The sequence below is a fragment of the Anguilla rostrata genome, unplaced genomic scaffold (assembly GCF_018555375.3).
Source record: "Anguilla rostrata isolate EN2019 unplaced genomic scaffold, ASM1855537v3 scaf0060, whole genome shotgun sequence".
Taxonomy (NCBI): domain Eukaryota; kingdom Metazoa; phylum Chordata; class Actinopteri; order Anguilliformes; family Anguillidae; genus Anguilla; species Anguilla rostrata.
In genome coordinates, this window is record NW_026985635.1 from 1 (window position 1) to 13,223 (window position 13,223).

Genomic DNA, 13,223 nt, shown 5'->3' on the forward strand with positions numbered 1-13,223 from the left:
GCCTGACTGACTGCGATGCCAGCTTCGCAATGTACATTGGGCTTCTGCTTACAGATTGAACTGGCTATGTTAATGGCTCGGGGTAGCTGATTCTTATGAAATTGAACTTTGTCGGACGTACGTTCTGTAGTTCTTGCAACGACCTTCGGCATACACTTATTGCACGTCGCTTTGGTTAAAACGGCTTGCCTGATAAAATATTGGAAAAATGTATGCAAACGTAATGTTTTGCAAAGCTTGTGCGATCACGTATGGCTTTACAAATGGCAGTAGCCGCCCCCTCTGAAAAAAGTAAGAAAATGCTACGGAGTGGAAAGAGATGGGGCGAAACAGTCGTCGTGTTGTTTTAGACAGGGAAGTCTAAGCATTACATAATGTAATAATGTAATGTAATGGAAGTCAACAGCTCGTTTCTCGCACCGGCCGCAGCATTGAAAACCCTGACGAAGTCGCGTCACCCTGGTTAAATGAGTTACACTCACTTGCAATTTAAAAATGCGGGCAACTCATTAAATTTTAAAAGGACTTGCCATATGCCGTTGCAATGCGACTGACCTGCAGCCTGGATATCTAAGACACGTTGATGTTTTATTTTACTTTGCACAGTTCCGGTATTCCAGCTTAAATCGTGTGAGAGATCGCCCCCAAGTGTGACAACGCAAAATAAATAAATAAATAAACATGTAAGTACATAAGTAAAAGCTTACTGCACCTGGTATTCCCAGGCGGTCTCCCATCCAAGTACTAACCAGGCCCGACCCTGCTTAGCTTCCGAGATCAGACGAGATCGGGCGTTTTCAGGGTGGTGTGGCCGTAAGCGAAGAAAGCCGCAGCCAAAGACGTTTAAATAGTTGCCGTCATGGCAAGCCCTCCTAACATTCAATAGCCTCGCTCCACTATCCGTAATTGCATTTCAGTTATCGACAAACTCATTTGAATTGGGCGAAATTACAATGTTACTAGTCAGAATGACAATTCAAGATAACTGCAATTTGAAACTGACGAGTAAGAAGGATGAATCAAGACATCTGAAAACATGCTTTCACTTGTCACAATAACTTTAAAGATATCCAAATGACATCACAAGTATGGCCATTCGAATCGTCGCACATACCGAATGATCAGCTATTTATGACGTCTGTAATTCCGTTTTGGCTAGTGAAATGGTATTTTCATATATCTGAATTTGAATTATTCCTAGTTAAATCCGCTGTGCCTGACGTGACTGCGATGCCAGGCTTCGCAATGTACATTGGGCTTCTGCTTACAGATTGAACTGGCTATGTTAATGGCTCGGGGTAGCTGATTCTTTATGAGAATTGAACTTTGTCGACGTACGTTCTGTAGTTCTTGCAACGACCTTCGGCATACACTTATTGCACGTCGCTTTGGTTAAAACGGCTTGCCTGATAAAATATGGAAAAATGTATGCAAACGTAATGTTTTGCAAAGCTTGTGCGATCACGTATGGCTTTACAAATGGCAGTAGCCGCCCCCTCTGAAAAAAGTAAGAAAATGCTACGGAGTGGAAGAGATGGGGCGAAACAGTCGTCGTGTTGTTTTAGACAGGGAAGTCTAAGCATTACATAATGTAATAATGTAATGTAATGGAAGTCAACAGCTCGTTTCTCGCACCGGCCGCAGCATTGAAAACCCTGACGAAGTCGCGTCACCCTGGTTAAATGAGTTACACTCACTTGCAATTTAAAATGCGGGCAACCCATTAAATTTTAAAAGGACTTGCCATATGCCGTTGCAATGCGACTGACCTGCAGCAAAGTTGTTTCCGTGGATTTTACGCACTTTTCTTACACTTACACCCGCTTCACGTCTATAGGCGCCGCGGCGCCATCGAGTACATTCTACTTTCTCACAGCAACATCAGGGAGAGCGCGAACGCAGTCCCCCACTAGCAGAAATTATGCGGTCGAGATTCCCACATTTGGGGAATTCGCAGGGTCAGCATGACCGAAGTGCAATGGCCGAGCCTCGCCCTGGGTGAACCACCTTCGTGATCATGGTATCTCCCCGCCAGGTAAGTATGAGTTGTGCACCTCTCGGAATCTGTCCCTGCGCCACGCCGTGACTTTCACATACGTGGTTAGCACACCGTTCCAGTTGCGCAGCTCTCCAAGGCGCACAATGACGGCGAGCGAACTGTCCGATCTCACTACCTGTGACAGAATGCTGGCGCTCCTTAATATTTATACTATTACATAAAAATGCAACTTAAAAAAAAAAAAAAAAATTTATATATATATATATATATTTCCCTCTGTGCCTCGCAGTAGCCTACACATTCTCAGAAGCATCCATACAGACAGAGCGAGTGGTAAACGGAATTCCCCTACGCAGCATTCCCTGGTGAGACGCCATTAACATTAGTTCTTCCTTCTTTTTCATCGAGTATGCACACACGTAATTCGCAAATGAACGCATGGGGAACGCAAAAATGCACAGTTAAGCGAACTCCTGGGCCCCGTATCAGGACGCAGGGTTAGCCGGATAAGTGTACCGAGGAAACCCCGGCAGCCCTCGCGAATCAGGAACATGGACTGAAGTGGATACAGTTCTTCCTGTATTGACTCGGCGCAGTTACAGAGCAGACTCGACTCGGTAAGCCTGTTTTTCTGAAATACCCCCCTTCTCTCTCATTCTGAAACAACAAAAACGAAAACACGCTTTTGACAGAAACCGAAGCGTGCTGACGCCATTAGCTTTGAACTGTGGCTGGATATCTAAGACACGTTGATGTTTTATTTTACTTTGCACAGTTCCGGTATTCCAGCTTAAATCGTGTGAGAGATCGCCCCCAAGTGTGACAACGCAAAATAAATAAATAAATAAATAAACATGTAAGTACATAAGTAAAAGCTTACTGCACCTGGTATTCCCAGGCGTCTCCCATCCAAGTACTAACCAGGCCCGACCCTGCTTAGCTTCCGAGATCAGACGAGATCGGGCGTTTTCAGGGTGGTGTGGCCGTAAGCGAAGAAAGCCGCAGCCAAAGACGTTTAAATAGTTGCCGTCATGGCAAGCCCTCCTAACATTCAATAGCCTCGCTCCACTATCCGTAATTGCATTTCAGTTATCGACAAACTCATTTGAATTGGGCGAAATTACAATGTTACTAGTCAGAATGACAATTCAAGATAACTGCAATTTGAAACTGACGAGTAAGAAGGATGAATCAAGACATCTGAAAACATGCTTTCACTTGTCACAATAACTTTAAAGATATCCATAATGACATCACAAGTATGGCCGTTCGAATCGTCGCACATACCGAATGATCAGCTATTTATGACGTCTGTAATTCCGTTTTGGCTAGTGAAATGGTATTTTCATATATCTGAATTTGAATTATTCCTAGTTAAATCCGCTGTGCCTGACGTGACTGCGATGCCAGGCTTCGCAATGTACATTGGGCTTCTGCTTACAGATTGAACTGGCTATGTTAATGGCTCGGGGTAGCTGATTCTTTATGAGAATTGAACTTTGTCGGACGTACGTTCTGTAGTTCTTGCAACGACCTTCGGCATACACTTATTGCACGTCGCTTTGGTTAAACGGCTTGCCTGATAAAATATTGGAAAAATGTATGCAAACGTAATGTTTTGCAAAGCTTGTGCGATCACGTATGGCTTTACAAATGGCAGTAGCCGCCCCCTCTGAAAAAAGTAAGAAAATGCTACGGAGTGGAAAGAGATGGGGCGAAACAGTCGTCGTGTTGTTTTAGACAGGGAAGTCTAAGCATTACATAATGTAATAATGTAATGTAATGGAAGTCAACAGCTCGTTTCTCGCACCGGCCGCAGCATTGAAAACCCTGACGAAGTCGCGTCACCCTGGTTAAATGAGTTACACTCACTTGCAATTTAAAAATGCGGGCAACCCATTAAATTTTAAAAGGACTTGCCATATGCCGTTGCAATGCGACTGACCTGCAGCCTGGATATCTAAGACACGTTGATGTTTTATTTTACTTTGCACAGTTCCGGTATTCCAGCTTAAATCGTGTGAGAGATCGCCCCCAAGTGTGACAACGCAAAATAAATAAATAAATAAATAAACATGTAAGTACATAAGTAAAAGCTTACTGCACCTGTATTCCCAGGCGGTCTCCCATCCAAGTACTAACCAGGCCCGACCCTGCTTAGCTTCCGAGATCAGACGAGATCGGGCGTTTTCAGGTGGTGTGGCCGTAAGCGAAGAAAGCCGCAGCCAAAGACGTTTAAATAGTTGCCGTCATGGCAAGCCCTCCTAACATTCAATAGCCTCGCTCCACTATCCGTAATTGCATTTCAGTTATCGACAAACTCATTTGAATTGGGCGAAATTACAATGTTACTAGTCAGAATGACAATTCAAGATAACTGCAATTTGAAACTGACGAGTAAGAAGGATGAATCAAGACATCTGAAAACATGCTTTCACTTGTCACAATAACTTTAAAGATATCCATAATGACATCACAAGTATGGCCATTCGAATCGTCGCACATACCGAATGATCAGCTATTTATGACGTCTGTAATTCCGTTTTGGCTAGTGAAAATGGTATTTTCATATATCTGAATTTGAATTATTCCTAGTTAAATCCGCTGTGCCTGACGTGACTGCGATGCCAGCTTCGCAATGTACATTGGGCTTCTGCTTACAGATTGAACTGGCTATGTTAATGGCTCGGGTAGCTGATTCTTTATGAGAATTGAACTTTGTCGGACGTACGTTCTGTAGTTCTTGCAACGACCTTCGGCATACACTTATTGCACGTCGCTTTGGTTAAAACGGCTTGCCTGATAAAATATTGGAAAAATGTATGCAAACGTAATGTTTTGCAAAGCTTGTGCGATCACGTATGGCTTTACAAATGGCAGTAGCCGCCCCCTCTGAAAAAGTAAGAAAATGCTACGGAGTGGAAAGAGATGGGGCGAAACAGTCGTCGTGTTGTTTTAGACAGGGAAGTCTAAGCATTACATAATGTAATAATGTAATGTAATGGAAGTCAACAGCTCGTTTCTCGCACCGGCCGCAGCATTGAAAACCCTGACGAAGTCGCGTCACCCTGGTTAAATGAGTTACACTCACTTGCAATTTAAAAATGCGGGCAACCCATTAAATTTTAAAAGGACTTGCCATATGCCGTTGCAATGCGACTGACCTGCAGCAAAGTTGTTTCCGTGGATTTTACGCACTTTTCTTACACTTACACCCGCTTCACGGTCTATAGGCGCCGCGGCGCCATCGAGTACATTCTACTTTCTCACAGCAACATCAGGGGAGAGCGCGAACGCAGTCCCCCACTAGCAGAAATTATGCGGTCGAGATTCCCACATTTGGGGAATTCGCAGGGGTCAGCATGACCGAAGTGCAATGGCCGAGCCTCGCCCTGGGTGAACCACCTTCGTGATCATGGTATCTCCCCCGCCAGGTAAGTATGAGTTGTGCACCTCTCGGAATCTGTCCCTGCGCCACGCCGTGACTTTCACATACGTGGTTAGCACACCGTTCCAGTTGCGCAGCTCTCCAAGGCGCACAATGACGGCGAGCGAACTGTCCGATCTCACTACCTGTGACAGAATGCTGGCGCTCCTTAATATTTATACTATTACATAAAAATGCAACTTAAAAAAAAAAAAAAAAAAATTATATATATATATATTTCCCTCTGTGCCTCGCAGTAGCCTACACATTCTCAGAAGCATCCATACAGGACAGAGCGAGTGGTAAACGGAATTCCCCTACGCAGCATTCCCTGGTGAGACGCCATTAACATTAGTTCTTCCTTCTTTTTCATCGAGTATGCACACACATAATTCGCAAATGAACGCATGGGGAACGCAAAAATGCACAGTTAAGCGAACTCCTGGGCCCCGTATCAGGACGCAGGGTTAGCCGGATAAGTGTACCGAGGAAACCCCGGCAGCCCTCGCGAATCAGGAACATGGACTGAAGTGGATACAGTTCTTCCTGGTATTGACTCGGCGCAGTTACAGAGCAGACTCGACTCGGTAAGCCTGTTTTCTGAAATACCCCCCTTCTCTCTCATTCTGAAACAACAAAAACGAAAAACGCTTTTGACAGAAACCGAAGCGTGCTGACGCCATTAGCTTTGAACTGTGGCTGGATAACTAAGACACGTTGATGTTTTATTTTACTTTGCACAGTTCCGGTATTCCAGCTTAAATCGTGTGAGAGATCGCCCCCAAGTGTGACAACGCAAAATAAATAAATAAATAAACATGTAAGTACATAAGTAAAAGCTTACTGCACCTGGTATTCCCAGGCGGTCTCCCATCCAAGTACTAACCAGGCCCGACCCTGCTTAGCTTCCGAGATCAGACGAGATCGGGCGTTTTCAGGGTGGTGTGGCCGTAAGCGAAGAAAGCCGCAGCCAAAGACGTTTAAATAGTTGCCGTCATGGCAAGCCCTCCTAACATTCAATAGCCTCGCTCCACTATCCGTAATTGCATTTCAGTTATCGACAAACTCATTTGAATTGGGCGAAATTACAATGTTACTAGTCAGAATGACAATTCAAGATAACTGCAATTTGAAACTGACGAGTAAGAAGGATGAATCAAGACATCTGAAAACATGCTTTCACTTATCACAATAACTTTAAAGATATCCATAATGACATCACAAGTTTGGCATTCGAATCGTCGCACATACCGAATGATCAGCTATTTATGACGTCTGTAATTCCGTTTTGGCTAGTGAAAATGGTATTTTCATATATCTGAATTTGAATTATTCCTAGTTAAATCCGCTGTGCCTGACGTGACTGCGATGCCAGGCTTCGCAATGTACATTGGGCTTCTGCTTACAGATTGAACTGGCTATGTTAATGGCTCGGGGTAGCTGATTCTTTATGAGAATTGAACTTTGTCGGACGTACGTTCTGTAGTTCTTGCAACGACCTTCGGCATACACTTATTGCACGTCGCTTTGGTTAAAACGGCTTGCCTGATAAAATATTGGAAAAATGTATGCAAACGTAATGTTTTGCAAAGCTTGTGCGATCACGTATGGCTTTACAAATGGCAGTAGCCGCCCCCTCTGAAAAAGTAAGAAAATGCTACGGAGTGGAAAGAGATGGGGCGAAACAGTCGTCGTGTTGTTTTAGACAGGGAAGTCTAAGCATTACATAATGTAATAATGTAATGTAATGGAAGTCAACAGCTCGTTTCTCGCACCGGCCGCAGCATTGAAAACCCTGACGAAGTCGCGTCACCCTGGTTAAATGAGTTACACTCACTTGCAATTTAAAATGCGGGCAACCCATTAAATTTTAAAAGGACTTGCCATATGCCGTTGCAATGCGACTGACCTGCAGCCTGGATATCTAAGACACGTTGATGTTTTATTTTACTTTGCACAGTTCCGGTATTCCAGCTTAAATCGTGTGAGAGATCGCCCCCAAGTGTGACAACGCAAAAATTTTTTATAAACATGTAAGTACATAAGTAAAAGCTTACTGCACCTGGTATTCCCAGGCGGTCTCCCATCCAAGTACTAACCAGGCCCGACCCTGCTTAGCTTCCGAGATCAGACGAGATCGGGCGTTTTCAGGGTGGTGTGGCCGTAAGCGAAGAAAGCCGCAGCCAAAGACGTTTAAATAGTTGCCGTCATGGCAAGCCCTCCTAACATTCAATAGCCTCGCTCCACTATCCGTAATTGCATTTCAGTTATCGACAAACTCATTTGAATTGGGCGAAATTACAATGTTACTATCAGAATGACAATTCAAGATAACTGCAATTTGAAACTGACGAGTAATAGGATGAATCAAGACATCTGAAACATGCTTTCACTTGTCACAATAACTTTAAAGATATCCTAATGACATCACAAGTATGTGCCGTTCGATCGTCGCACATACCGAATGATCAGCTATTTATGACGTCTGTAATTCCGTTTTGGCTATGAAAATGGTATTTTCATATATCTGAATTTGAATTATTCCTAGTTAAATCCGCTGTGCCTGACGTGACTGCGATGCCAGGCTTCGCAATGTACATTGGGCTTCTGCTTACAGATTGAACTGGCTATGTTAATGGCTCGGGTAGCTGATTCTTTATGAGAATTGAACTTTGTCGGACGTACGTTCTGTATTCTTGCAACGACCTTCGGCATACACTTATTGCACGTCGCTTTGGTTAAAACGGCTTGCCTGATAATATTGGAAAATGTATGCAAACGTAATGTTTTGCAAAGCTTGTGCGATCACGTATGGCTTTACAAATGGCAGTAGCCGCCCCCTCTGAAAAAAGTAAGAAAATGCTACGGAGTGGAAAGAGATGGGGCGAAACAGTCGTCGTGTTGTTTAGACAGGGAAGTCTAAGCATTACATAATGTAATAATGTAATGTAATGGAAGTCAACAGCTCGTTTCTCGCACCGGCCGCAGCATTGAAAACCCTGACGAAGTCGCGTCACCCTGGTTAAATGAGTTACACTCACTTGCAATTTAAAAATGCGGGCAACCCATTAAATTTTAAAGACTTGCCATATGCCGTTGCAATGCGACTGACCTGCAGCCTGGATATCTAAGACACATTGATGTTTTATTTTACTTTGCACAGTTCCGGTATTCCAGCTTAAATCGTGTGAGAGATCGCCCCAAGTGTGACAACGCAAAATAAATAATAATAAATAAACATGTAAGTACATAAGTAAAAGCTTACTGCACCTGGTATTCCCAGGCGGTCTCCCATCCAAGTACTAACCAGGCCCGACCCTGCTTAGCTTCCGAGATCAGACGAGATCGGGCGTTTCAGGTGGTGTGGCCGTAAGCGAAGAAGCGCGCAAGACGTTTAATAGTTGCCGTATGGCAGCCCCTAACATTCATAGCCTCTCCACTTCCGTATTGCTTAGTATCGACAACCTTTGAATTGGGCAATACAATGTACTAGTCAAGACAATCAGATATGCAATTTGAACTACGATAGAAGGATGATCAGACATCTGAAAACAGCTTCACTTGTCACAATACTTAAGATATCCATAATGACACACAAGTGCCTTCGAATCGTCGCACATACGATGTCCTATTACGTCTGAATTCCGTTTGGCTAGTGAAATGTTTTCTATATCTATTTGAATTATTCCTAGTTAAATCCGCTGTGCCTGACTGACTGCGATGCCAGCTCGCAATTACTTGGCTTCTGCTTACAGATTGAACTGCTAGTATGCCGGTAGCTGATTCTTTAGAATTGACTTTGTCGACGTACGTCTGTTTCTTGCAAGACCTCGCATACACTTGCACTCGCTTTGGTTAAACGCTTGCCTATAAAAATTGAAATGTAGCAAACTATTTGCAAAGCTTGTGCGATCACGTATGCTTTACAAATGCGTACCGCCCCTCTGAAAAAGTAAGAAATGCTACGGAGTGGAAAGAGATGGGCGAACAGTCGTCGTGTTGTTTTAGACAGGAATCTAGCATTACTAATGTAATAATGTATGTAATGGAAGTCAACAGCTCGTTCTCGCACCGCCGCAGCATTGAACCCTGACGAAGTCGCGTCACCTGGTTAAATGATTACACTCACTTGCAATTTAAATGCGGGCAACCCATAAATTTAAAGGACTTGCCATATCCGTTGCAATGCGACTGACCTGCGCCTGGATATCTAGACACGTTGATGTTTTATTTTACTTTGCACAGTTCGGTATTCCAGCTTAAATCGTGTGAGAGATCGCCCCCAAGTGTGACACGCAAATAAATAATAATAATAAACTGTAGTACATAGTAAGCTACTGCCCTGGTATTCCCAGGCGGTTCCCTCCAGTACTAACCAGCCCGACCTGCTTAGCTTCCGATCAGACGGATCGGCGTTTTCAGGTGGTGTGGCCGACGAAGAAAGCCGCAGCCAAGACTTTAAATAGTGCCGTCATGGCAAGCCTCCTAACATTCATAGCCTCGCTCCACTATCCGTAATTGCATTTCAGTTATCGACAAACTCATTTGAATTGGGCGAAATTACAATGTTACTAGTCGAATGACAATTCAAGATAACTGCAATTTGAAACTGACGAGTAAGAAGGATGAATCAAGACATCTGAAAACATGCTTTCACTTGTCACAATAACTTTAAAGATATCCATAATGACATCACAAGTATGGCCATTCGAATCGTCGCACAACCGAATGATCACTATTTATGACGTCTGTAATTCCGTTTTGCTAGTGAAAATGGTATTTCATATATCTGAATTTGAATTATTCCTAGTTAATCCGCTGTGCCTGACGTGACTGCGATGCCAGCTTCGCAATGTACATTGGCTTCTGCTTACAGATTGAACTGGCTATGTTAATGGCTCGGGTAGCTGATTCTTTATGAGAATTGAACTTTGTCGGACGTACGTTCTGTAGTTCTTGCAACGCCTTCGGCATACACTTATTGCACGTCGCTTTGGTTAAAACGGCTTGCCTGATAAAATATTGGAAAAATGTATGCAACGTAATGTTTTGCAAAGCTGTGCGATCACGTATGGCTTTACAAATGGCAGTAGCCGCCCCTCTGAAAAAAGTAAGAAAATGCTACGGAGTGGAAAGAGATGGGGCGAAACAGTCGTCGTGTTGTTTTAGACAGGAAGTCTAAGCATTACATAATGTAATAATGTAATGTAATGGAAGTCAACAGCTCGTTTCTCGCACCGGCCGCAGCATTGAAACAGCTGACGAAGTCGCGTCACCCTGGTTAAATGAGTTACACTCACTTGCAATTTAAAAATGCGGGCAACCCATTAAATTTTAAAAGGACTTGCCATATGCCGTTGCAATGCGACTGACCTGCAGCCTGGATATCTAAGACACGTTGATGTTTATTTTACTTTGCACAGTTCCGTATTCCAGCTTAATCGTGTGAGAATCGCCCAATGTGACACGCAAAATAAATAAATAAATAAATAAACATGTAGTACATAAGTAAAGCTTACTGCACCTGTATTCCAGGCGGTCTCCATCCAATACTAACCAGGCCCGACCCTGCTTAGCTTCCGAGATCAGACGAGATCGGCGTTTTCAGGTGGTGTGGCGTAGCGAAGAAGCCGCAGCCAAGACTTAATAGTTGCCGTCATGGCAAGCCCTCCTACATTCATAGCCTCGCTCCACTACCGTATTGCATTTCAGTTATCGACAACTCATTTGAATTGGGCGAAATTACAATGTTACTAGTCAGAATGACAATTCAAGATAACTGCAATTTGAAACTGACGATAAGAAGGATGATCAGACATCTGAAAACATGCTTTCACTTGTCACAATAACTTAAAGATATCCATAATGACATCAAATATGGCCTTCGAATCGTCGCACATACCGAATGATCAGCTATTTATGACGTCTGTAATTCCGTTTTGGCTATGAAAATGGTATTTTCATATACTGAATTTGAATTATTCCTAGTTAAATCCGCTGTGCCTGACGTGACTGCGATGCCAGCTTCGCAATGTACATTGGGCTTCTGCTACAGATTGAACTGGCTATGTTAATGCTCGGGTAGCTGATTCTTTATGAGAATTGAACTTTGTCGACGTACGTTCTGTAGTTCTTGCAACGACCTTCGCATACACTTATTGCACTCGCTTTGGTTAAAACGGCTTGCCTGATAAAATATTGGAAAATGATGCAACGTAATGTTTTGCAAAGCTTGTGCGATCACGTATGGCTTTACAAATGGCAGTAGCCGCCCCCTCTGAAAAAGTAGAAAATGCTACGGAGTGGAAAGATGGGCGAACAGTCGTCTGTTGTTTTAGACAGGGAAGTCTAAGCATTACATATGTATAATGTAATGTAATGGAAGTCAACAGCTCGTTTCTCGCACCGGCCGCAGCATTGAAAACCCTGACGAAGTCGCGTCACCCTGGTTAATGAGTTACACTCACTTGCAATTTAAAAATGCGGGCAACCCATTAAATTTTAAAAGACTTGCCATATGCCGTTGCAATGCGACTGACCTGCAGCCTGGATATCTAAGACACGTTGATGTTTTATTTTACTTTGCACAGTTCCGGTATTCCAGCTTAAATCGTGTGAGAGATCGCCCCCAAGTGTGACAACGCAAAATAAATAAATAAATAAACATGTAAGTACATAAGTAAAAGCTTACTGCACCTGGTATTCCCAGGCGGTCTCCCATCCAAGTACTAACCAGGCCCGACCCTGCTTAGCTTCCGAGATCAGACGAGATCGGGCGTTTTCAGGGTGGTGTGGCCGTAAGCGAAGAAAGCCGCAGCCAAAGACGTTTAAATAGTTGCCGTCATGGCAAGCCCTCCTAACATTCAATAGCCTCGCTCCACTATCCGTAATTGCATTTCAGTTATCGACAAACTCATTTGAATTGGGCGAAATTACAATGTTACTAGTCAGAATGACAATTCAAGATAACTGCAATTTGAAACTGACGAGTAAGAAGGATGAATCAAGACATCTGAAAACATGCTTTCACTTGTCACAATAACTTTAAAGATATCCATAATGACATCACAAGTATGGCCATTCGAATCGTCGCACATACCGAATGATCAGCTATTTATGACGTCTGTAATTCCGTTTTGGCTAGTGAAAATGGTATTTTCATATATCTGAATTTGAATTATTCCTAGTTAAATCCGCTGTGCCTGACGTGACTGCGATGCCAGGCTTCGCAATGTACATTGGGCTTCTGCTTACAGATTGAACTGGCTATGTTAATGGCTCGGGGTAGCTGATTCTTTATGAGAATTGAACTTTGTCGGACGTACGTTCTGTAGTTCTTGCAACGACCTTCGGCATACACTTATTGCACGTCGCTTTGGTTAAAACGGCTTGCCTGATAAATATTGGAAAAATGTATGCAAACGTAATGTTTTGCAAAGCTTGTGCGATCACGTATGGCTTTACAAATGGCAGTAGCCGCCCCCTCTGAAAAAAGTAAAAATGCTACGGAGTGGAAAGAGATGGGCGAAACAGTCGTCGTGTTGTTTTAGACAGGGAAGTCTAAGCATTACATAATGTAATAATGTAATGTAATGGAAGTCAACAGCTCGTTTCTCGCACCGCCGCAGAAATTGAAAACCCGACGAAGTCCCCGTCCCCGGTTAAATGGTTACACTAAAACTTTGCAATTTAAAAATGCGGGCCCCAAAACCCCTTAAATTTTAAAAGGACTTTCCAAATGCCGTTGGGAAAAAGCCTGACCTGCAAACCTGGGGTATCAAAACCGTTGATGTTTTA

At 43.4% G+C, this 13,223-nt stretch overlaps 9 non-coding genes across 9 annotated transcripts; all 9 read right to left on the reverse strand.

Annotated features, from left to right (window-relative positions):
* Positions 1-700: 700 nt before the first annotated feature.
* On the reverse strand, positions 701-819 carry LOC135246202 (5S ribosomal RNA). The gene has a single exon (XR_010327549.1). It is a non-coding gene; the product is annotated as a 5S ribosomal RNA (ribosomal RNA).
* Positions 820-1,881: 1,062 nt separating this feature from the next.
* LOC135246206 (U1 spliceosomal RNA) lies at positions 1,882-2,043 on the reverse strand. Its single transcript, XR_010327553.1, has one exon. It is a non-coding gene; the product is annotated as a U1 spliceosomal RNA (small nuclear RNA).
* An 829-nt stretch (positions 2,044-2,872) lies between these two features.
* LOC135246210 (5S ribosomal RNA) lies at positions 2,873-2,990 on the reverse strand. The gene has a single exon (XR_010327557.1). It is a non-coding gene; the product is annotated as a 5S ribosomal RNA (ribosomal RNA).
* Positions 2,991-4,093: 1,103 nt separating this feature from the next.
* LOC135246203 (5S ribosomal RNA) lies at positions 4,094-4,210 on the reverse strand. The gene has a single exon (XR_010327550.1). It is a non-coding gene; the product is annotated as a 5S ribosomal RNA (ribosomal RNA).
* A 1,067-nt stretch (positions 4,211-5,277) lies between these two features.
* On the reverse strand, positions 5,278-5,441 carry LOC135246205 (U1 spliceosomal RNA). The gene has a single exon (XR_010327552.1). It is a non-coding gene; the product is annotated as a U1 spliceosomal RNA (small nuclear RNA).
* Positions 5,442-6,263: 822 nt separating this feature from the next.
* On the reverse strand, positions 6,264-6,382 carry LOC135246207 (5S ribosomal RNA). The gene has a single exon (XR_010327554.1). It is a non-coding gene; the product is annotated as a 5S ribosomal RNA (ribosomal RNA).
* Positions 6,383-7,476: 1,094 nt separating this feature from the next.
* Positions 7,477-7,595, reverse strand: LOC135246208 (5S ribosomal RNA). The gene has a single exon (XR_010327555.1). It is a non-coding gene; the product is annotated as a 5S ribosomal RNA (ribosomal RNA).
* A 1,089-nt stretch (positions 7,596-8,684) lies between these two features.
* On the reverse strand, positions 8,685-8,801 carry LOC135246204 (5S ribosomal RNA). The gene has a single exon (XR_010327551.1). It is a non-coding gene; the product is annotated as a 5S ribosomal RNA (ribosomal RNA).
* Positions 8,802-12,110: 3,309 nt separating this feature from the next.
* On the reverse strand, positions 12,111-12,229 carry LOC135246209 (5S ribosomal RNA). The gene has a single exon (XR_010327556.1). It is a non-coding gene; the product is annotated as a 5S ribosomal RNA (ribosomal RNA).
* Between the last annotated feature and the right edge of the window lie 994 nt (positions 12,230-13,223).